This window comes from Primulina eburnea, chromosome 11, assembly GCF_022965805.1.
Source record: "Primulina eburnea isolate SZY01 chromosome 11, ASM2296580v1, whole genome shotgun sequence".
Classification (NCBI taxonomy): Eukaryota; Viridiplantae; Streptophyta; class Magnoliopsida; order Lamiales; family Gesneriaceae; genus Primulina; species Primulina eburnea.
The window spans coordinates 8,374,024-8,398,467 of NC_133111.1; positions in this window are offsets into that span (position 1 = coordinate 8,374,024).

Consider the following 24,444-nt stretch of genomic DNA (forward strand, 5'->3'; position numbering starts at 1 on the left):
ATCCACATCGGTATAGTATCGATCACCAGTAATAGAAGAACCTCCGATTATATCCACATCGATATGACATCGATCATCAGTAATAGAAGAAGTTATAATTCTATCCACATCGATATAGTACCGATCACCAGTAATAGAAGGAGCTAAAATTCTATCCACATCGATAGTCAATCATCCCGGTGACAGACTTTGGCACTTATCGCCAATACACTATCTTATGACATCGTGCAATGTGCCCGTGGCGATCCCACCACTATCAGGCACTTCTGTCATAAGATTACTCTTCTAATACATGCTATCTATAAATCAAGAGAACAAGTACATCAATCGAATCAATGCAATATCAACAGCAATAAAGTAAAGTATGTGATTTAGGGAAACTTAAGTCTAAACCGACTCAAGTCGATCTCCCAATACCACATTGACTTATACCTTTCGTTTGCAGTTTCGGTCTGGAATTCAAACTCTGTCGATCCCTCAATCTGGCAATGGCAATATCAATGATATCATATCAATATACCGTTCAAATCGATACCAATCTGATCAATAATTCAAAATCAACGGTATAATCGCACAATCCCGATATCTCGGTCAATATAACATCATCAGATAATAATTCCCTCAATTAATAATCGATACCAATACACTCTGATATCATATCTCAGTCAATTAACTTCAGAAAATCATAATAATTCCATAATCAGTCGTTTCTTAATCTGACTTCGATTCTACGCTGTCTAACATGTCAAGAACAACATATATGACGTGTATTCAATTCCAACAACATCATAATTTCAAAAAATGTTAAAACGTAGTAAAACTTACGTCCAGTTGTAGCTACGTTGATAGGAACTCAGTACTGCAGTCAGATTCAAAATCTAACGGACGGATTTCTCGTAAATCAAATTCTAAAATCAGATTGTAAAGTTGGCCTCGGTTTTCTTCTTTTCCTTTTGATTTTCTCGTTTACCTTCGTGCATATATATATATATATATATATATATATATATTTATATATATATATATATATATATATATATATAAATAAATAAATATATATATATATATATATACACCTGCATGTTTCCTAAAACGTGGCTCATGTTTTTGTGCTGCACATCTCGCGCATATGCGCGACCTCTTTCCGCGCATATGCGCGAGACCTAATGTCTCGGCGCGTGACTACACGGCATCTCGCGAGACCAATGTTCAAAAAGGCCAATTCTCGGGTTGTCTCGCGCATATGCGCGGATTCACGTCGCGCATATGCGCGAGGCTCTCTGGACATGGCATGCACAGCTCGCGCATATGCACGCACATCCCCGCGCATATGCGCGAGACTCTCTGCACATGCGCATCTCATGTCGCGCATGTGCGCGAGAGGTATTGTCCTCGCACATCATTCGTTTCACGCTGACTCAAATCGTGTCCCGAGTAATCCTTTCATATCACATAAAATTATAAATCAATCATTGTTAATTACAGTGATTAATTCTCGAGCATTACATTTCTCCCCTCCTAAGATATGATTTCGTCCCCAAAATCACAGGCAATCCATCATATCAATAAGAAGGTATGTAATAAAACTGACAAAAATTTACATCAGTAAAATAATGCTGAGAATTCTTGTCTCATATCTGATTCAGTCTCCCAAGTGGCTTCTTCAACGCCATGACGAGTCCATTGTACTTTCACCAATGGAATCATCTTCGTTCTGAGTTGTTTTTCTTTACGATCGATAATTCGGATCGGTTTTTCGAAATAACTCAGAGATTCATCAAGTTCAACCTCATCTGGTTGAACAACATGTGAATCATCAGGAGATACTTCCGCAGCATTGATACATGAAAGACATCATGTATTCCAGATAATGAAGGCGGCAATGCTAGTCGATAGGCACGATCTCCTATCTTTTCAAGAATTTCATAAGGACCGACGTATCGTGGAGACAACTTCCCTTTCTTTCCAAATCGGACAACACCCCTGAAAGGAGAAATCTTTAGGAACACTCGGTCTCCTGTCTCAAATACCAACGGTCGTCGTCGAAGGTTGGCATATTTGGCTTGTCTGTCCTGGGCTGCCTTCATTTTCTTCTGAATCAGTTTAACCTTTTCCGTCATATCTCTGATCATATCAGGTCCAGTCTCAGGAACTTCAGAGATATCATCCCAATATAATGGGGATCGACACTTCTTTCCGTACAACGCCTCGAATGGAGCCATCTCAATGCTCGTCTGATAGCTATTGTTGTACGAAAAAACTCGCAGAGAGGCAATGCATCTTGCCAATTAGTGCTAAAATCAAGCACTACAGCTCTCAGCATATCTTCCAATGTCTGAATCGTCCGTTCTGACTGTCCGTCAGTCTGTGGATGATATGCGGTACTCAGATGTAACTTCGTACCTAGAGCTTGCTGTAAACTCTGCCAGAAGTGCGAAGTGAATCGAGGTTCACGATCTGAAACAATCACTTCGGCACTTCGTGCAATCTAACCACTTCTCGGGCATAAATATCGGCCATCTGATTATATCTGTAGGTCATTTTGTATGGAATAAAGCATGCCGATTTGGTCAATCGATCAATCACGACCCAAATCGCATCACAACCTTTGGAGGATCTCGGTAACTGCGTCACAAAATCCATGGAAATGTGATCCCATTTCCTATTCAGGAATGGAAAAACTCTGCAAAAATCCTCCTGGTTTCTTCCTCTCAGCTTTCACCTGTTGACAATTCAGACACTTGGCTACAAATTCAGTAACATCAGATTTCATTTGTTTCCACAAATACTGTGTCTTTAAATCATTGTACATTTTCCTGCCACCAGGATGAATGCTAAAACGACTGTTGTGCGCTTCTGCCAGTATTCGTTGAAAAATCTTTAATAAATCGGCGATAATATCCTGCCAAACCCATAAAACTGCGTATCTCTGGCACAGATGTTGGTCTCGGTCACGAAATCACTGCCTCAACCTTACTGGGATCAACTGATATCCCGTCTCCGAATATAATATGACCCAGTAATACTACCTGTTTCAACCAGAACTCGCATTTCGATAGTTTAGCATACAGTTTCTCCGCCCTCCAAATTCGCAACACAGTCCTCAGATGATCAGCATGCTCAATCATATTCTTTGAATAAATCAATATATCATCAATGAATATGATAACAAAATCATCCAAATATTTCTGAAAGACGCAGTTCATTAATCCCATAAATACCGTCGGTGCATTCGTTAACCCAAAAGGCATGACAATAAACTCATAATGTCCATACCTGGTTCTGAATGTTGTCTTTGAGATATCCGAATCCTTGAATCTCAGTTGATGGTATCCAGATCTCAGATCGATCTTGGAATATACAGATGAACCCTGCAACTGATCAAACAAATCATCGATACGAGGCAATGGATATTTATTCTTTACCGTTGCCTTGTTCAGTTGCCGGTAGTCGATACAAAGTCTCATCGACCCATCTTTCTTTCTCACGAACAGTACTGGAGCACCCCAAGGAGATACACTCGGTCTGATATACCCCTTGGCCAGTAAATCCTCCAACTGTTCTTTCAAATCTTTTAACTCGATCGGTGCCATTCGATATAGAGCCCTCGAAATCGGAACTGTACCTGGCATCAATTCAATACTGAAATCGATCTCTCGTATCGGAGGCAATCCAGGAATCTCATCTGGAAAGACATCAGCAAACTCACACACCACTGGCAAATCCGCCAATGATGGACTCGATTTCAGTAAATCAACTGAATAAACCAGAAATCCATCTGCTCCTTTCTGCAACAATCGAGTCATATTCATAGCAGATATCAAAGGAATTCTTGCGCGAGAACCCTTACCATAAAATTTCCACTCCTCAGCCATCTCAGGTCTGAATCGAACAATTTTGTGGAAACAATCGACTGTAGCCCTGTACTTGGTCAACGTATCGATACCGATAAAACAATCACAATCAGATATCCCAAGCACAATACAGTCCAACTCAATCTCATGCCCATCATACTGCAGTATACTAGATTTAACAGATTTCTCTGACATCAAACATGTCCCTAACGGAGAAGAAACATACACTACTGCAGACAATGACTCAACAGACAAAGAATGCATCAAGGCAAATCGCTTAGATATAAATGTATGGGATGCACCAGTATCAATCAATACATATGCAGGATAACCAGAAATAAAACAGTTACCTGCCACGACATCATCAGGTGCATCCTGTGCTTGCTCCTCAGTCAAAGCAAATAGTCGGGCCTGCTGTCTAGGAGGCTGGCTCGCTGTCTGGCTCCCTCCTGGCCTCTGCTGTAACTGAGTAGACGGTGCTGGCTGGAAGGAATGAACGGCAGAAGATCGTCTTCCTGTCTGAGCCACTGATCCTGATGACTCAGCAGCCTGGGATCCCTGGGCACCTCGTTGTGGACACACTCTGGCAAAGTGTCCATGCTGCTTACAAATGCGGCAGTTGTCGAACACTCCTCGGCACTGCTCGGTAGAATGCTTCCCTCCACAAGTGGGTCCTGTATAGCTCTGGCCCTGACCAGTCTGTCTAGAGCCACTCGAACTGGATGAGCTAATTCCAGCTTTCTTGAATTTCTTCCCCTTAGCTTTCAAGAAGTCCTTCTTCCCACTACCACTGCCGCTCTCAAATCGAGGAGCTGGTGGAGGCATCTGTGATCTCGGTGCTGAAGGCACAAACGAAGCCTCTTTCTGTCTCATCAGACCAGCTTCAGCTCCCTTGGCTCGGTTCAAGGCATCAGTAAAGTTGTTTGGCCTCCCGGTATTCACTAAGGTAAAGATTTCAGGATTTAGGCCATTTATGAACTGGTCCGCAACAGCCTCATCATGTTCAGCTACGTGGGGATCAAATCGGAGCAGTGTAGAGAACTTAGCCACATATTCCTCAATGTTTAACAATTTCTCCATGGGAGTAGCTGTCACATCCATGGGAGGATTTGAAGTACTACCCTGTTCAGGTACTCTTTTCGGAGGCATATCTGATAATCGAAGAGGTTAGGAATTCCAACTACCACATATCAGTTTCAATCTTCCTCGGATCATCTTACAGCTGATCCATTCCAAATAATACACAATACCATATCAAAATCAGATATTCAGGCCAACATGTATTAAAACAGGAATTCATGCTAGCAATCAAAAGCAGGAAAGTAAACCTCAATCTACCCCACTCACTAGCTCATATCTTAGTCTCAAGGATCTATCGCTCTGATACCACCTGTTGTGGGGACCCGAACGCTAACCATGTTCTTAATCATCATTGGGACTAATTAATCAATTATAAAAAACAGGGTCTAATTTTTTTTTTAAAATAATGCGGAACGTAGTGACATAAAAACATGTATATACATCTCAGTATATAAAAGTACAAATCATGTATCACATACATTTATTCAACTAAGGTTTAACAGCTAATATCAAGTGTCCAACCCTATCTCTAATCCAAGTCCGAAATCTCCACTCTAATCACGATTTCTCTTCATCTCCTCAACCCTGAACCTGTCCCATCTGTTGTCATGTACACATAAAGACAAGACAATATCCGGATAACTCCGGTGAGAATAAATCTCAGTATAAATCAACGAAACATGCAATCATATGATAAACATAAAAGCATGGACAGATAACAGAAATATATATCAAAAGTTGAAATATAATTAATATCAAACTGTCGACAATGCACGTGACTCCACGACTCAGACTAGACTCAATCCTAGTCTAGGGATCCCGGTTTCCAGACATTGGCATTCCATATCAACCAACAATAATAGAAAAGACTCCAGTTCTATCCACGTCGATATAGCATCGATCACCAGTAATAGAAGAAGCTCTGATTCTATCCACATCGGTATAGTATCGATCACCAGTAATAGAAGAAACTCCGATTATATCCACATCGATATGACATCGATCATCTGTAATAGAAGGAGTTATAATTCTATCCACATCGATATAGTACCGATCACCAGTAATAGAAGGAGCTAAAATTCTATCCACATCGATAGCCAATCATCCGGTGACAGACTTTGGCACTATCGCCAATACACTTGCAATGTGCCCGTGACGATCCCACCACTATCAGGCACTTCTGTCATAAGATTACTCTTCTAATACCTTCTATCTATTAATCAAGAGAACAAGTATATCAATCGAATCAATGCAATATCAACACAATAAAGTAAAGTATGTGATTTAGGGAAACTCAATTCTAAACCGACTCAAGTCGATCTCCCAATACCACATTGGCTTATACCTTTCGTTTGCAGTTTCGGTCTGGAATTCAAACTCTGTCGATCCCTCAATCTGGAAATGGCAATATCAATGATATCATATCAATATACCGTTCAAATCGATACCAATCTGATCAATAATTCAAAATCAACGGTATAATCGCACAATCCCGATATCTCGGTCAATATAACATCACCAGATAATAATTCCCTCAAATAATAATCGATACCAATACACTCTGATATCATATCTGTAAGGCCCGAGAAATTAATCCGGTTAATCTGAAAATATTTGGAAATGATTATTCTAATCATAGATGATAATTGATATGATTATAGACGGAACGGATTGGAAGGGGGGAAAGACGAAAGAAAATTAAAGAGATGCAAAGAGAAGTCCCCGCGCACATGCGCGACATGTATCGGCGCACATGCGTGAGGAAGACAGAACCATGCGCGCACATGCGCGACTTGAATGCGCGCACATGCGCGGAAGGTCCAGTAGCATTGGCGCATATGCGCGACGTAAATGGCACACATGCGCGGGAGGGACAGTAGGTTCGGCGCATATGCGCGAGAAGAATGGCGCATATGCACGAGAAGTCGGACTGCTGGTTTGAACAACCGGCGCATATGCGCGACATTGTTCACGCATATGCGCGCAACGTGCAGCACATGCACGACGCCACTTGGGTTATCATGCACGAGTTGTATATATATATACTTACATGCAATCGTTTTATCAGAAGGAAATCGAGAAGTTGAGGAATTCGTATGCTTTTGATTTTAGAATTTAATTTACGAAAAATCCGTCCGTCAGAATTTGAATCCGACTTCAGTATCGTGTTTCTAACAACGCAGGCTAAAACTAGACGTAAGTTTTGTTACGTTTAGACCTGATTTGAATTTATGATATTGTCAGAATTGAATGCGAATCAAATATGATGTTTCTGCTACAGTAGACATTGTATAATTGAAGTCAGATTAAGGAACAGACTGTTTCTGTAATTGTTATGATTTTTGGTGTTGATTTGATTGAGATTCGATATCAGATTGGTAGTATTATTCAGATTATGAGTTGAAATGATACTGATTATGAAGTCTGGTATTATATCTGTGATGTTCAGATTGACGGGGTTATTCAGATTGTATTGTTATGCCGTCGAAACATCAGTCGATTTAGATTGATCAGATTCAGATATGATTTCGATTATATTGTGATGTCAATGATGTGAATTGAATTGTGTCTTGTTCAGATATTGATCAGATTATGTACTGAGTTGAGTATGGATCAGAACAGATTGTGTATTGAATTATTCACTGACACAGCGTATTCGATATTATCATTTCAGATTGATATGGACAGATTTGAATACAGATCATCGTCTTCGTCAGACCAGGAAGACAAAGGTATAAATAAATGTTGATTCGGGATTGCACAACTCGAGTTGGGTTTGACTTGAGTTTCCCAAAATCACATACTTTATTTGATTTCATTGATATTTGCAGATTATCAGATTGATATGTTTAGTCTATTGAATGATAGCAGAGCCAGAGTTTGAGTCTAGGGCAGATCAGCCTAGCTAGGGCAGAACCGCCGAGTCTTTCTCAGAACCGATAAGACTCTAGACTTACGGTGTATCGAAGAGCCTTAGATGTAGATCGACGTCTATCTCAGACACTTGATACAGCATACCAAAGTCTAAATTTAGATCGGGATCCCTAGATTAGAATGAGAGATGAGTTGAGTCTTAGATATTGAGACTAGAATTGGATTTACAGATCCGTAATGATTTATGTACAGATCCGTAATAATTTATGTTTCGTATATTACGATTCATGTTTTATTTACAGACCGGTATTGATACATGTTGTTTGATTATGCTACATGTGATAAGATATAATTCATGCTTTTATGTCTTATATGATTGCATGTATACATTGTTTATACTGGGATATTTATATCTCACCGGAGTTATCCGGCTGTTGTCTTGTTTTGTATGTGTGCATGACAACATGTTGGGGCAGGATCAGGGTCCAGAAGATGAGGAGAGATCGAGATTAGAGTTGTGATCACGGACTTGGATGTAGATAGGTTTTATTACTTGAATGTAGTAGTTGAACCTAATTTTAAATTAGAAGCATGTTATACAAGATTTGTATTATTATACTAGTTTGTATAATAGATTGATTCCATTACCTTCCGCATTTTAAAAGAAAAATTTTTAGACCCTGTTTATCTTAACTGATAATTAAACCCCAAAGATGATTAGCGTCCGGGTCCCCACAACATCTCAGTCAATTAACTTCAGAAAATCATAACAATTCCATAATCAGTCCGTTTCTTAATCTGACTTTGATTCTACGCTGTCTAACATGTCAAGAACAACATATATGACGTGTATTCAATTCCAACAACATCATAATTTCAAAACATGTCAAAACGTAGTAAAACTTAGGTCCAGTTGTAGCCTACGTTGATAGGAACTCAGTACTGCAGTCAGATTCAAAATCTAACATACGGATTTCTCGTAAATCGAATTCTAAAATCAGATTGTTAATTTGGCCTCGGTTTTCTTCTTTTCCTTCTGATTTTCTCGTTTACCTATATATATATATATTTATATATATATATATACACCTGCATGTTTCCTAAAACGTGGCTCATGTTTTTGTGCTGCACGTCTCGCGCATATGCGCGACCTCTTTCCGCGCATATGCGCGAGATCTAATGTCTCGGCGCGTGACTACACTGCATCTCGCGCATATGCGCGCCCTTACTCGGCGCATATGCGCGCCCTTACTCGGCGCATATGCGCGAGACCAATGTTCAAAAATGCCAATTCTCGGGTTGTCGCGCATATGCGCGGATTCACGTCGCGCATATGCGCGAGGATCTCTGGACATGGCATGCACAGCTCGCGCATATGCGCGCACATCCCCGTGCATATGCACGAGACTCTCTGCCCACTTCGCGCATGTGCGCATCTCATGTCGCGCATGTGCGCGAGAGGTATTTTCCTCGCACATCATTCGTTTCTCGCTGACTGCGCGTATATGCGCGAGACTCTCTGCCCACTTCGTGCATGTGTGCATCTCATGTCACACATGTGCGCGAGAGGTATTTTCCTCGCACATCATTCGTTTCACGCCGACTCAAATCGTATCCCGAGTAATCCTTTCATAATCACATAAAATTATAAATCAATCATTGTTAATTACAGTGATTAATTCTCGGGCATTACAATAGACAATACCGAAGATGAATGCCTCACAAAGACATAGTGCGACACCTCCACCAATTCAGCATTTGACAATGATCAAAGCAATGCTAGTTTCTGGGATTGGTTTGGAAGGAATATAATAATGAGTTGCTAAATGGATGAAAAATACGTATAAAGGACAACATATGACAACATTTCACGGATATTGCAAAAAGATTGTTCACTTTCCAAAATAAAATAAGCGGACTAGAAGAATTAAACCAAAGTAGATTTGCTTTTTCTGATGAAGGTAATCATTCTGAAATATTTATTTTAATTAAATTTTAGAAAATTCCTAATTAGATATATTTTTGTTTGGTATTCCCAAGAGCAAATAATGTTCGAGTAAGATTATGGTATTCCATGGTCCGATGAGAAAGCTTGGTCAGTGTTCATAGAGCAACAAAATGGAAGATACAGCTCTTCGAAAATTCAAACGAGTTTCGACGAATGCTACCAAGAAATTGAATAATATTGATGGCCAATCTTCTCTGTCTCATTTGTTAACACCAACTGATACACCCATCAACAATTAAGAAGATGGCATGTATTAATTAGGCAAAAATTTTAAACCAATAGGAAGGAAGACCTTCAAAAAAGCCATGAAAGGAGATGGATCGAAAACTTCAAAGGTTATGGATTTGCTCAAAGAAATGAAAGAAGAAGAGTCATAATGCTATGAAAATGAGGATGCGAAGATTGCTCTATCATAAAAGCATTTCGATCAATTGCAAAAGTTGAGCAAAATATGAAAATGAAGTGAGAAATGAGGTTAAGAAATCAATAAAGAACGGATATGGAGCAAGAAAATCTGATAATGAGGAAAAAGATTAACGATCCAAACTTGATTGACGTTCAACATGAGTATTATATGAAGATGTAAGAAAAAATTCTTCGTAAACAATTCAGATAGTAATTTATTTAACATAGTTTGTTACATTTAATTATTTGTAATTTTTTTAATTGTGTTTATTTTTAAAAATTGAATGTAAGTTTGTTAATCATGTGTATTTTTCTTATTACGTGCAACTGTATTTTTTTAATATTTTAAATATTCGATTTTTTAAATACCAAATTATTAAATTGAATAAAAAAAATCATATTTCAACATTCTTTACAAAATCTCTCACCAATGTAAGAACTTTTAGGATCGGTTGGATGTGTGTTTAGAAGGGAAGGTTGAATAAAAACTTAACAATTTTTACAACTTTTTGATGGATGAATCAGTTTAGTTATAAACTAAATTCAGGAATCTTGTTGTCAATGTCAATCAGTTAACTTAATAAAAGTGCAGAAATAACTGAATGACGGATAGAATATAACTGATAAGAAAGAACACAAGATTTGTGGATGTTCAGATATTTCAACAACTCCTACATCACCCTCTTCTGTCTCGAAGATAGGATATTCACACTACAAGAAAATATGTCTTCAACAACACTCAAAAGACAACGGTTTTATTGTAAAACCGTTGTGTTTTTACTTTTGGCAATGGTTTTAACAAAAACAGTTGTGGATTAGCGTGTTTTTTGGACAAACGACAACGGTTTTAAACTGTTGTGGATTAGCGTATTTTTTGGATAAACAACAACGATTTCAGCTAACCGTTGTGGATTAGTGTTTTTTTTTTAGAAACGATAACGGTTTTAGTGAACCAATGTTAATTAGCGACGATTTTAGATAATATTTAGAATAAAACAGTCGTACTTTTTAAAATAGCGACGATTTTTGCAAATTGTCTATAAATATTTGCGTTTTCAGTCCAATTTCCTCCACACCGCTTCCCATATACAATAAATTTTTCTCTATTAGACGATTTTAGTTTCGATTAAAGGTAAGTTTTTTCGCTTCAATTCTTGGTAAATTTTTAAGTGTTAGTTAAGATCATGAATATTGTTAGCTTAGTCATATTGTAAGTTTTTTTGATAGATTTATTAAATTATAAAAGTAAATTTTTTAAAAAAATTTCACTGAAAAATAACGACGTATTATGTCTAAACTGTCACTAATTTTAGGGACGGTTTAAGATAAACCGTCGCTAATGAGCGACGACTTAGTCAAAAAATTAGCGACGGTATATCATAAACCGTAGCGACGATTTTTGAAAAACTGTCGCAATATGATAGCTATGACAACGGTTTAAAATTCGTTGTATTTTAGCGTTTTTGTTGTAGTGTCACAAAAATACTTTGATCTATACAATTATTTATACAAACCCACTTCAGTTTCGGGAGAAATTTTGGAGTCTCTCTCTGTATACGTGCAAAACAGTGTCCAACATTGTCTTCGGTGGCTGAACATTCTTAGCAGTGAAGACCTTGTATTTTGATGACATTGTCTTCGGTGGCTGAACATTCTTAGCAGTGAAGACCTTGTATTTTGATGACTTCTCATCTGAGTCATCTACCAAACCTTTGCTCTTCAAGAGGGATCTGATAGGTAGCCTTTGGACTGTTTTGTCGGCTGAACCATATTTTTCAGAGTGTTGAAAATAATGGCCGACCAGTTCAGTTTCCGTCCATTTATCACAAAAGCCATAACTTGAAATTTCTCAAGGGTAAGGACAGTAAAAGAGCCTGCCTTAGCCAAAACATCCTTGGCAACTATGTCTTCCAGCAACTGATATTCATAATTGAGTTCCTACTTGGGATCAGAAACTTTTATTTTTTTCCCATCAACAGATAAAAGTGTTAGCATCTCCTCAACATCAGCAAATTTCACTTTAGATAAGTGAGAAAGACCATCCGAGGGCAGTTGGAAATATGTGCTGAATGATTCTTCATCTAAGACCAGCAACTTATTGCCGATAGTGTTTGTGATTTTCCCTTCAGCAGTGATGTAGCTGTTGTCATAGAAGTCTTGAATCTCTTTAGAGTAGATTTCCTGAGTAGATGACCCAAGAAAATTCTTCAATCTAGCTGCTACCAGCTTCAGAAAGACACTTTGAATGGATTCATCCTTAACACAGAGGGCTGAATCAAAATCAATAGCCATAGCATTGAGGATGTATGCAGGAATTTGGCATGCCATTTTTGAGTTGTTGGAGGATCTGCGTAAGAGAAAACGATTTGGTAGTTTGATTTGCTCTGTAATTTGAAGTGCTCGTAAAGAAACTGAAATGAAGCGGATTCATTTCTTATGTTGGTGACTGTTTGATTTTTTTGGACACATGTCAGTCCAAAATGAATTGATGTAAAAACGTGTGTATGTCGTGTGTAATCGTGAATAGAAAGTGCTTGGACTACGTGGGGCCACATGTTCAAATACTATTCAATGAAAGATATAGTTAAGTGCGTAATCTTATCAGTCCCATCATTTAATATGGAACTTTAATCGCTAATTGCTCAACTTATGGATAAAATCAGTTAGGTCAATAACTGAGTGATCAGTTGAGAACTGAATCAGTTCAGTCGAAGACCAACTGACTATTGTCTTATCAGTTAACCAATTTAATATTGATATTCCCCCTAAATAGATGCATTTAAGTAAAGAGAGTAAGAGAATCTCATCCTCAATGAATTAATTTCATTCATTTGACTGATGTCTCTTCATCTTCTTTAGTTTCTTCAATTAGAGCATGTTTATAAATAAGATCAAATTTATCAGACACGAAACATTTTACAAATAATATAAATCAATCGCAGATGGATAAAGCAATCAGTTCCAAGAAATCTAATCCTTCAGGAAAGCTTTCATTCGTGGAAACATGGAAGTCGAATATCGAAAACTTTGTAACTGATGAATATCAAAGAAAGCAATTCCAAGAAATGTAAATCCACCTGGACGAAGGTTCATGATCTGCAGACTATTCAAAGAGATATATTAGTTGCAACTGATGAACAGAAGGCAACTGAAATCAAATATAACTGCCATCTGGACGTCATTCACACTTCTGACCTAGTAACTGATGAAGGTCTGTATGACCTAATGCTCAGCAAAGAGTATAGAATACTGAAAAAAATTGTTTTCACAGAGGATTTTAGTAAAATTTCCAAGGAAATGTCCAGCTGGTTATCCATTTGGTTAGATGCAGTAGAAGTTGAATTAAATCGTGTAATAGTAGAGAAATATTATCAATAAAATTTTTATTTAAGTTCATTGCTAGTTTACTGCTATGTTCTTTTTGCATGCTAACTGAAAACCAGTTGACTAACAATACTGACTGACATAAAATAATGTAAATAATATAAAGTTAAGTCAACAATTTTTCCTTAAACATATCGCATAAATATAAGAGAATTCTTATCCTAGGAAGCTAAATCCTCGGAGATAACAAATGCGTCTCTTCAGATAACTTGAAGCTTATCTATAAATAAAAATGAAATGATTAGTCACCGTATCAGTTGATTATTTCAGCAAATATTAAAAATTAACGCAACAACAAATGGACGCAGTAGGTAGTTCACAACAACCAGATTTGGCTGAGGAGTTTAAGCGATCCATTGAAGCTGCTCGAAAGCTGAATATTGAAGACCTTGTCTTTGAAAAGACATTGTAAATCTGGACAAAAATCGAGGAGCTGAAATCCTCCCGAGAGGAAGAACTGGTTGTCACTAAAGAGTGAGTGACAACTGAAAATAAGTACATGTGGCGTCTTGGCGTCACTGAAGCTTCAGAACAGATGAAGGTGTCTTCCACCTGATGCTTCTGAAAGTGCAGAAGGTTTTGAAAAACATTGCTTTTTCCCATGAGGTTACGAAGTCTGCCACTGGCAGGTTATCCGCATGGATGACCTCCTGGCTAGATGCAATAGAGATTGAAATAAACAATGTTATAGCTAGTCGTTTTAATAAAGGTTTATTTCAGTCAATGTTTGTCTATTCTTTACTATTTTAAATACTTATGCATCCTAACTGACACTAACAGAAAAACTGAAACATTCACTACTCGTTTTCTTAAAATGTACTAGATTTTTTTTTATATAAGTCTCGGCCAAAACTACAACTATACATATATACATACTTAAAAATATTTTACACCATTTCAAAAATAAAACATCCAACTAGATTTAAAAATTCAATGGAAATAGTTCAAAGCATAAAATCGTCTAACGTTTGCAAATCCTAACTTAGCAATAAAGCTAAATCTAACAACATCTCAAAAACCACTCTAAATCATAATAAGAGTCGTAAAAATCTTTAACATAAACTTAAAATCATAAGTTATAATCATTTAATACGGAAAATCTAGCGCTTGTTATCGGTTTATGTGCACCTTCAGTCCAATAAGATCAACCATCAAGACACTCAACATCAATATTATCATGCTCACTTGCATCCATCACACTTAGTGAGTCTAAAGACTCAAGCAAACCATTATCTTGATAACAAATAATACGTATACAGTCACATACAACAGTGAAAATACTTTACGTTAAAATAACAATTCACAATCATGCATAAACATAAACATTTTCATACCATCATAAACATATTCATTTTCATCATATACGTATACGTTTTCCTTTTCGTTGAATTCAGATCGTTAATTATGACTTTCGTATCTGTATTAAAGGTCGATGATCCATCTACATGTAACCACAGTACTGGGCGACGGGGACATCAGCGACACTCTCACCCGTCAACTGAGCCTTGGACCTTACATATTATCGTATCATCGTATTAGTCACAATTACTTCACTTTCTTCAATAATTTCATATTTTCATCACTTTATAAAATTCACGCATATAATAATTATTTTTCTTTTAAACCAAGCATGTACATATCTTTTAGCAGTTAACGTTTCATCATACAATTTCATAAACATTAAAATAATCATATTAACATATTTTACAGCATTTCGGGCACTGCCATGACGTTTACTATTTTTCAATGTAAAATGATCGTTTTACCCCTAGAAGCATAATTTTTCGTATTTAACCCTAGACCTCGAACCGACGTGCCAAATCATTCCAAACTTAACATATAACCTTAAAACACTCCCATAAATATTCTTTGGCACCCTTGCCTCAATTTCGAAAACCCTAGCCTTTGCTATCCTCCAACTTTCGACCCTAGCCCTTATCCACGACCAGACTCTAGGCCACCCTCTCAGGACCCTAACCGAAACCTAGGCAACCTACGAGACTGAACTTAACCGTCCTGGAAGTTGCAGCCCCAACAGCCGCAACCCTCCAAGCTCGTGCGGCCTCAACATCGCGAGATCAGCCTAGCCTTCACGCCGAGCATAGTGTAGCATACCTAGGATCATGGCTCAAATCTCTTGGGGCCCCTGGACGAGCCCTAACCGAAGCTAACAGCCACCTATACCTAGGAAGAAGAAACCGAACACCTAGCTTCCCTCAAACTCCAAAACATGCAGCTCTCTCCTAGCTTGTGTCCCTGCCAGCCCATCAAGGACCATCCTCCAGCCCTTTTGGTCTCCTAGACACACCCTCACAACAGCTAGTAACCTTGGCCCTCGAAGAGTCCTTGCACACAAAGACTTTATTTTCGAGCAACCCTTTCCTCCCCCATGTCCAGCCCTTGTGTCAACTTGTTTAGGCACTTAAACCCTCTCAAATTTATCCCTTCTCATAGCCCTATGATGGCATCCTCTTTATGCATCATTATCACAAGTTTTAGGCAAGCCATGGCATAAAAACAAAGTAAAACTTGTGCAACATATTTTTCATGAGAAGTTAGTCAAATATACATAATATGGTGTGAAAGATGTTTGAAAGAAAGATAAGGCATGTCTTTGCGTATATTACGCACGAAAAACGGCTTGCGATGCGAATAACTTAGGCAGGGAGACTAGGGGTGAAAGCTTGATGATTTTTCCTTCAATTTCCATGACTTTTCTTCTTCAAAAATATCTGTGGTGTGCTGCTGGTGGCTGTCACGAGGAGTCCTTGTGTTTGTGTGTGTGGTGTGCATGAGTTGTGTGTGTAATTGTGAGGTTTGATGGCTTTTTATTTTAATTAAAATTCAAGTGTAAGCCTAGGCCCATTAATCAATGTATATTAGGCTCATTAAGCCTTTTAGTAAATATTTAAAATATTTTATTTATAAAAAGTTGTGAAAATATTAGTTGGGTTCTGAGAAAGTTCATATTTTTGTTAAAAATCGAATACCGATAAAAATTACGTCTCGGCGTATAAAATCACCTGAAAACTCCTTATTTTCAGAAATAACATGAAGCATCGACCTTATTTTAAATAATTAAAAAAATTATTTAATAAAAATATTTTTTTCAGCTCTCGGTCCCGTTCCTCGATCGCATTAGGGGTGTTCAAACTTCGGATAAACCGAAAAACCGAAAATCCAAACCGAAAAAACCGAACACCGAACCAAACCGAAAGCCGAATTTTGTAATTCGGATATAAATGTTAAAATCGAAGTTTATTTGGTTCGAGTTTGGATTATATATGTCAAAACCGAAAAAACCGAAATTTCATTAAATTCATAATTTTTTTATTTTTATTTATATTATATATTTTGATATGATATTTAGTGAATGAAAAACCATTTTGAACAATTTTTAGTTGATTGTGGTTTTTGTAATTAATTTAGACCTTATATTTAAATATTTTACTAAGAAAACATATAGAAAGTTAACATATTATATTTTACAATATATTTATATTATTAATTTAAATAATTATACCAAAACCGAAATAACCGACCAAAATAACCGAACCGTTTTGGTAGAAAACCGAACCGAACCGAAGAAAAATGGTTCGGATTCAGATTATATATTTCTAAAACCGAAAAACGAAAAAATCGAAATAAAAAACCGAAAACCGAACCGAATCGACCGATGAACACCCCTAGATCGCATCTCGAATAACCTTTAAAAGTACAGTTTTATGCATTCATTTAGAAAAGTACATTTTAAATGTATAAACATGCACACTATATTTAATTCATGAAATTAAAACCATTTAATTAAAATACATACGAAATTTAATAACTTGCATGCATGTGGTTCACGTAGACCTTAAAATTTTCGGGACATTACAATCTACCTCTCTTAAATTGAATATCGTCTCTGAAATTCGCTTATCCTCGATATTCCAAATTAAATTCTTCTTCTAAATCCTCGTTTATGAATCATAACTTAAAACGACCCATGATGACTTAGTTTTATGTTACTATAACCTCGAATTTCGACTTTTCTTACAATTCCCAATATTACAAATGAAGGTCCAAACTTGTTATATCTTATTTTCCTTATATAATACCCAAGGTGTTCATCAACTTATTATATTTCGTGGTTCTAAATATCTCTTCAAGTCTAAATCATCAAAAATTCCTATCTTTTAACTCATTCAATTCTCACTCATTGATAAACTAATCCCCAAATTTCTTAACAATTGCATGATAAATTCCTAATTTCCTAAAAAATTATCCAAATTGGTCCTAAATTTCAAAATTCTATAATTAACCTATAAGTTCTTGCATTCTTATTTTCATTCTATAGATCCCGTAACATAAAGTTCAATAATCTTAAACTTATTAAACTCAAAATCAATTCTCATAACCAATCTTACATTTCCATCGAAACCTAACATCCCAAATCTTACATTTTCTTAATTCTAATGATCATCGGAGTCTTCGAATCATTATTCCTTATGTGTAACTCAAAGAATTTAACTTAATTAGTAATCAAGAATAATCAGTATTTTCTTAGAAAATTTACATGTCCCAACAGTATTCATATCTTCATGATTAACTTATGACCCAAAAAGTAGAGCATCAGTGCTAAAACCCAAAAATCAATATAGTCCAATAATTTTCAGCATTCCTAAGGTTCATTAACCAAATTTTTAAACATGTCCAATTCCACCACAGGGCCAGCATGCATGAAAATCCTATAATTCCTTATCTTACATCGCAACACGCATAAAAATTATAAAGAATCTAATCTTTTAGCACAACAAAATCATGCAACCATGCATGATTTTGATAATAAAAATCATTTATCATGCAAACTTAAACATAAATGTCATTTAACTTCAAAAAGTGTTTAAACATGTAGCTTGAACATACGAACCATGTAAGCATGCATGTGATAACATTAAAAACATTTAAACTTACAGACTTGAGGCTTGACGACTGAGCTCTCCGGAACTGAGGATGGCACAACCCTTTACATGAACATTGCTCTGATACCAACTGAAACGTCAACTACTTGTTTTCTTAAAATTTTCTAGAATCATGGCTACCTAGGATCATGGCTCAACTCTCTTGGGGCCCCTGGACGAGCCCTAACTAAAGCCAACAGCCGCCTTCACCTAGGAAGAAGAAACCGAACACCTAGCTTCCCTCAAACTCCAAAACATGCAGCCCTCTCCTAGCTTGTGTCCAGCCCTTGCACAGCCCATCAAGGACCATCCTCCAGCCCTTTTTAGTCTCCTAGACACACCCTCACAACAACTAGTAACCTTGGCCCTCGAAAGGTCTCGTCGAAGAGTCCTTGCACACAAGGACTCTATTTTCTAGCAACTCGTTCCTTCCCCATGTCCAGCCCTTGTGTCATCTTTTCTAGGCCCTTAAACCCTATCAAATTCATCCCTTCTCATAACCCTATGATGGCAATCCCTTCATGCATCATTATCACAAGTTTTAGAACATAAAAACATGAGTTTTAGGCAAGCTATGGCACAAAACCGAAAGTAAAACTTTTGCAACATATTTTTCATGCAAAATTAGTCAAATATACATAATATGGTGTGAAAGATGTTTGAAAGAAAGTTAAGGTGTGTCTTTACGTATATTACGCACGAAAAACGGCTTGCGATGCGAGCAACGTCGGCGGAGAGACGAGGGGTGAAAGCTTGCTGATTTTTACTTCAATTTCCATGGCTTTTCTTCTTCAAAAATATGATTGGTGTGCTGTTGGTGGCTGCCAAGAGGAGTCCTTGTGTTTGTGTGTGTGGTGTGCATGAGTTGTGTGTGTAATTGTGAGGTTTGATGGCTTTTTATTTTAATTAAAACTAAGCGCAAGCCTAGGCCCATTAATCAAGGTATATTAGGCCCATTAAGCCTTTTAGTAAATATTTAAAATATTTTATTTAGAAAAATTTGTGAAAATATTAGTTGGGTTCTGAGAAAGTTCATATTTTTGTTAAAAATCGAATACCGATAAAAATTACGTCTCGGCGTATAAAATCACCTGAAAACTCCTTATTTTCAGAAATAACATAAAGCATCGACCTTATTTTAAATAATTAAAAAAATTATTTAGTAAAATTTTTTTTCAATTTTTCAACCATTGGTCTCGTTCTTCGATCGCATCTCGAATAACTTTTAAAAATACAGGTTTATGCATTCGTATAGAAAAGTACATTTTAAATGTGTAAACATGCACACTATATTTAATTCATGCAATTAAAACTATTTAATTAAAATACATAAAAAATTTAATAACTTGTATGCATGTGGTTCACGTAGACCTTAAAATTTTTAGGACGTTACAAAAACAGTTAAAAAACAACTGAATAACCACTGACTAACACCACTAGCTGACATAATAATGCAACTAATATTTAGAAAAATCAGTTAAACCAAGAATGTTACGAAAGCAAGAAAACTTAATCTCGGGTAATGGTTTGGTGAACATGTCAGCTGCTTGTTGTTCAGTTGAAATGTATTCCAGCCTTACTGTCTTCTTTAGAGCATGGTCTCTGATGAAGTGATGTCTGACGTCAATGTGTTTGGTCCTGGAGTGAAGAAAACTGGATTGTATGTAATTGCAAATGTGCTTGTATTATCACAGAAGATTGGTGACTCTTTTGCAATGACTTCATAATCCTTCAGTTGTTGCTGATATCCAGATGAATGCTAGAACTGATGAACTAGTTGAAGACCTCATCAATACTGAACAAACAACCTCAAAGGCTGTAATACCAGAAGTTGTAGAACCAGTTCAGTTGCCTGCCAAAACTGACCAAGTGGTTCAAGTTGAAGCTGATATGGCTCAGTTACACTCAGACCCAACTGAAGAAGTGCCAACTGAAATGTCAAGAACCTACCAGCTCTGCTCATGCTCAGACTTCCACCCAATCTCAAGAACCTCAACAGGAGGTAGTTGAAGAAATTATTCAAGAAATGGTTACAGCTGTGACTGAATCACCACTACATAAAAAAGGCAAAAGACAACGGTTTTTCACCGTTATCCTATGTCAATAAAATTGTTGTGAAAGCCCATGTTGTTAAAGGGTGTACTCAAAGACAACGGTGAAAAAACGTTGTCGTAGATGTCAAAGATGACGGTGAAAAATCGTTTTCGTAGGTCTTGTAAAACTGTTGTAAAAGGCACTGTGGTTAAAGGGTGCGCTCAAAGAAAACGGTGAAAAACCGTTGTCGTAGACGTCTAAAAACGACGATGAAAAATCGTTGTCGTAACATTGAAAAATTGTTGTTAAACTAAATATTACGATGGTTTTTCTAAAAAACCGTCGCTAATTAGCGGCAATATTTTATATTATTTCCATCGATTAGCGACGGTTGTTCACATGATTTTCGTCGCTAATGTTTTACATAAAATAAAAAATAATAAAACTTTTATAATTTAATAAATCATGAAAGAGAGAAAAATTAACATTATCTTTTATAATTTAATAACTGAAAATCTAGATTATATTTATGGAAGAGAGATTTTTTTATAGACACTAACTAATAATATTTATAGAAGAGAGAAAAACTTATTGTGTGAAGAAAATGACAGAGGAGCGACGACTTTCGCTTAAACCATCGCTATTTGCGACAGTTAAACTTAATCTGTCGCTATTAGCGACAGTTGTTTAAACAAAAGTCGCAATTTTTAAATTACCGTCGCTAATTTAAAAGTGTGATAGTTTTATTGAGATTTAGCGACGATTTTATAAAATCATCGCTAATTTAAAAATGCGAAAGTTGTATAAAACCGCCGTTAAACTGTCGCTAATTTGAAAGTGCGACGGTTTTATGAAACCGTCGCTATTCCGCTAAATATTGCTACGACTTTAATTTAACCGATTTTTTTAAAAAAATTAGAACAACAACAACGGTTTTTTAAAACCGTTGTCGTTGACTAAATAAAACACTAAAAAATGACAACATTTTTAAAAAAACCTTTGTCGTATTTCTTAAAAAAACCAGCTGAAAGGCAACGGTTTACACAAACTGTTGTCTTTGACCCTTGAAAGAAACACATATAGACAACAGTTTTTAAAAACCATTGTAACCCAAAAAAACACATACGTAGACAACGTTTTTAAAAACCGTTGTTGTAGCCTAAAAAAACGCTCATAAACAACGGTACACAACGGTTGCAACAAAAACCGTTGTCGTAGAAGTGTTGTTGATGATATATTTTCTTGTAGTGTGCACCAGATAGGGCCTTGGTCATTTTCAATGAAGAAGACAGGGAGAAAGAACCAGAATCGTCTGAAGCCTTGTCTCCTCACATACCAATAGCTACTGATACTATGATAGAAGATATCCAGTCCAAACTGCAAAATTTAATTTCAACTATCTCTTATATGAGGTCAACCCAATTGCTGCATACTTTGAAGATTGATTCCACAAAAGAGAATACCTTAAGGAGCCTATGTTAGGTTACTAAGAATATCACTTCTTTATTTCTCCAATTGGATCAATTGAAAAAGGACAGAGTGACAGTTCCAGCAATTTTCCAGACTCAAGACTTGCTAATCAATGGAATGGATTTTATACAAACTAGCATGACTAAGAGATTGGATCTGATGCAGGAACAAATGATGAATGCTATATCTATATTCACATCAGAAGTTCGTACATTATCCAGCAAGGTTGATGGATTTGACAAAAAAGGGGAAGAACAACAACAACTATCTAAGAAAATATACAGTCAACCAACTGATCAAGGAACAGATGATAAAGAGCAAAGAAATGAAGAAGTCTAGATCAGTTAGAAGATGACATCTTTATTTAGTTGAGAGTTTTGGCAGATTTTTCATTCTTTCATTCTTTGTACGAATTTGTACACTGAAAGAAGATTCTTTTATTCAAAAATTATTTTATTTTTTCATTCTTTGTACGAATCTGTATATTAGAGTTATCAATAAAAGATTATTTATCTACAAGAGTTCAGTTTAATCAGTTCATATATTTTAAGTTTTGTCAAACACCAAAAAGAGAAAAATTATTGAAAACGAAATTTCGGAGTTTGACAAATTAAGCGTGAAAAGATTGAACAATTGATCAAGAACATTGAAGGTAACTGAACTGAAGATTCATGAACTGAAAGTTGCTTAAACTGAAGATTAATTCGTATATAATTCTATGCAACTGAACAGAGCAAAACTAACTGAACAATGTTGCCAACTGGTCGGGCAGACTCAAACTGGACTCAGCTGATGTTGAACCACATTGATCATCTACTTGATCTGATATGGCAGTTAAGCGGCAGTATCCTGCTTTCTTATCCCTCGAACTGAAAATTTTTCTTTAATATTTTTTAAATGTTTTTTATTCTCACAAAAGGGGAGAATCAATTATTAGTTAAATTTAAACTGTTTTTAATCTTCAGTTATCAGTTAAATTTCAACTGGCTTTTTAATATTTAAAAATCGCTTTAACTATTCAAGTTTTGTGATCATCAAAAAGTGGTAGATTGTTGGAACATTCATGTTCGCAATCTTGATCTTTGTTGTGTTTCTAATGATTTTACCTAAGTGCACATAAACTTAAACTAATCAGGACTCGAACTGATCAGTTATCAAGCCATAACTAAAGCTATCAAAATGCAAACTGAAAGTGCTAACTGATTGATCGAACTAAACTAGTAAAACTGAAGTATCAAGAGCAGTTCAACTGATTGTCCAGTTGATAAGAGATTCAGCAGAAGACCTTCAGAAGCCCGGTCGAGCTGATGAAGTTTTCAATTGATGAAGATCCCAACTGAGCAGTTCAACTGAATCAGTGAAATCAGTTCAGCTGACGAATCAACTGATTTCACCTCACCAGTTCAAGACCATTTCAGAAAATCAGTTAGAACCAATCAGTTGCAGAACTTGACAAGCTTATTCAATGGGATACAGCTGTGCACAAAGGTACAAAAGAATCTGTACTATCAATAATACAATAATGGACGTTGCAGCTAAGTTTAAAGACAAAATGTTCCAGAATGGCTGTCCGAAAAGTCGAGACACAAATTTCAAGAAACACATTCAAGCTGCAACGATCACATGTAATGAGTCTTGATGTACAGTCGCATTACTGCTATAAATACAGACCAATACCATCAACAAATACATATGAACAAGAGGTGAAAAACAAGAGAGAAAAGAAAGGACACGCATATTGCATATTAGCTTACAAAGAAGCAATCAGCCGAGGAAACACTTCAAAGTTATATTAGCTTAGTGTAGAAGTTTATTTCTCTCAGTGTGTGATAATATCTTTCGGGTTGTTTTGATTGATCAGTTCTCACACACACACTCACCATCACTCATATAACGTCTTGCAAAAAGATGTAAAATTTGTGTATGTAGTCTTAGACACATAGACGTTAAAAAAGTGTTGGCTAGAAGGTAAGGCTTTCAGTCTAGACTAGGAGTTCAGTTAGGCAGTGAGTAAGTCATAAGCTGGGTGGGTTTGTACAAGATGTTGTATTGTGTCAAAACAAATTCCAGGCATGTATATGTTGTTTCTTTGCTCTTCAATCAAGTCATATTAGATATTTAAATAAGTATATGATCAAGATTCATGAGACAAACCGAAAATGACAGCAAGTAAATGGTTTTAAGGAAATTCTGTATAGGCCCCTCGGCCATATTGTTTTTGTTATTCATGGTTGCTGAGTTTTGCTGAATCCAGGTGGGTGCTTCGGTTCCAGGCTGTCATGGCTGCATATAGGCATGCTTCAGAGGGTGTTAGGGTGTTGATAGTCCAATTGTTTAAGTCCATACACCCAGTATAAAGAATTGACAGCAACAATCCCATTAAGTTACAGAT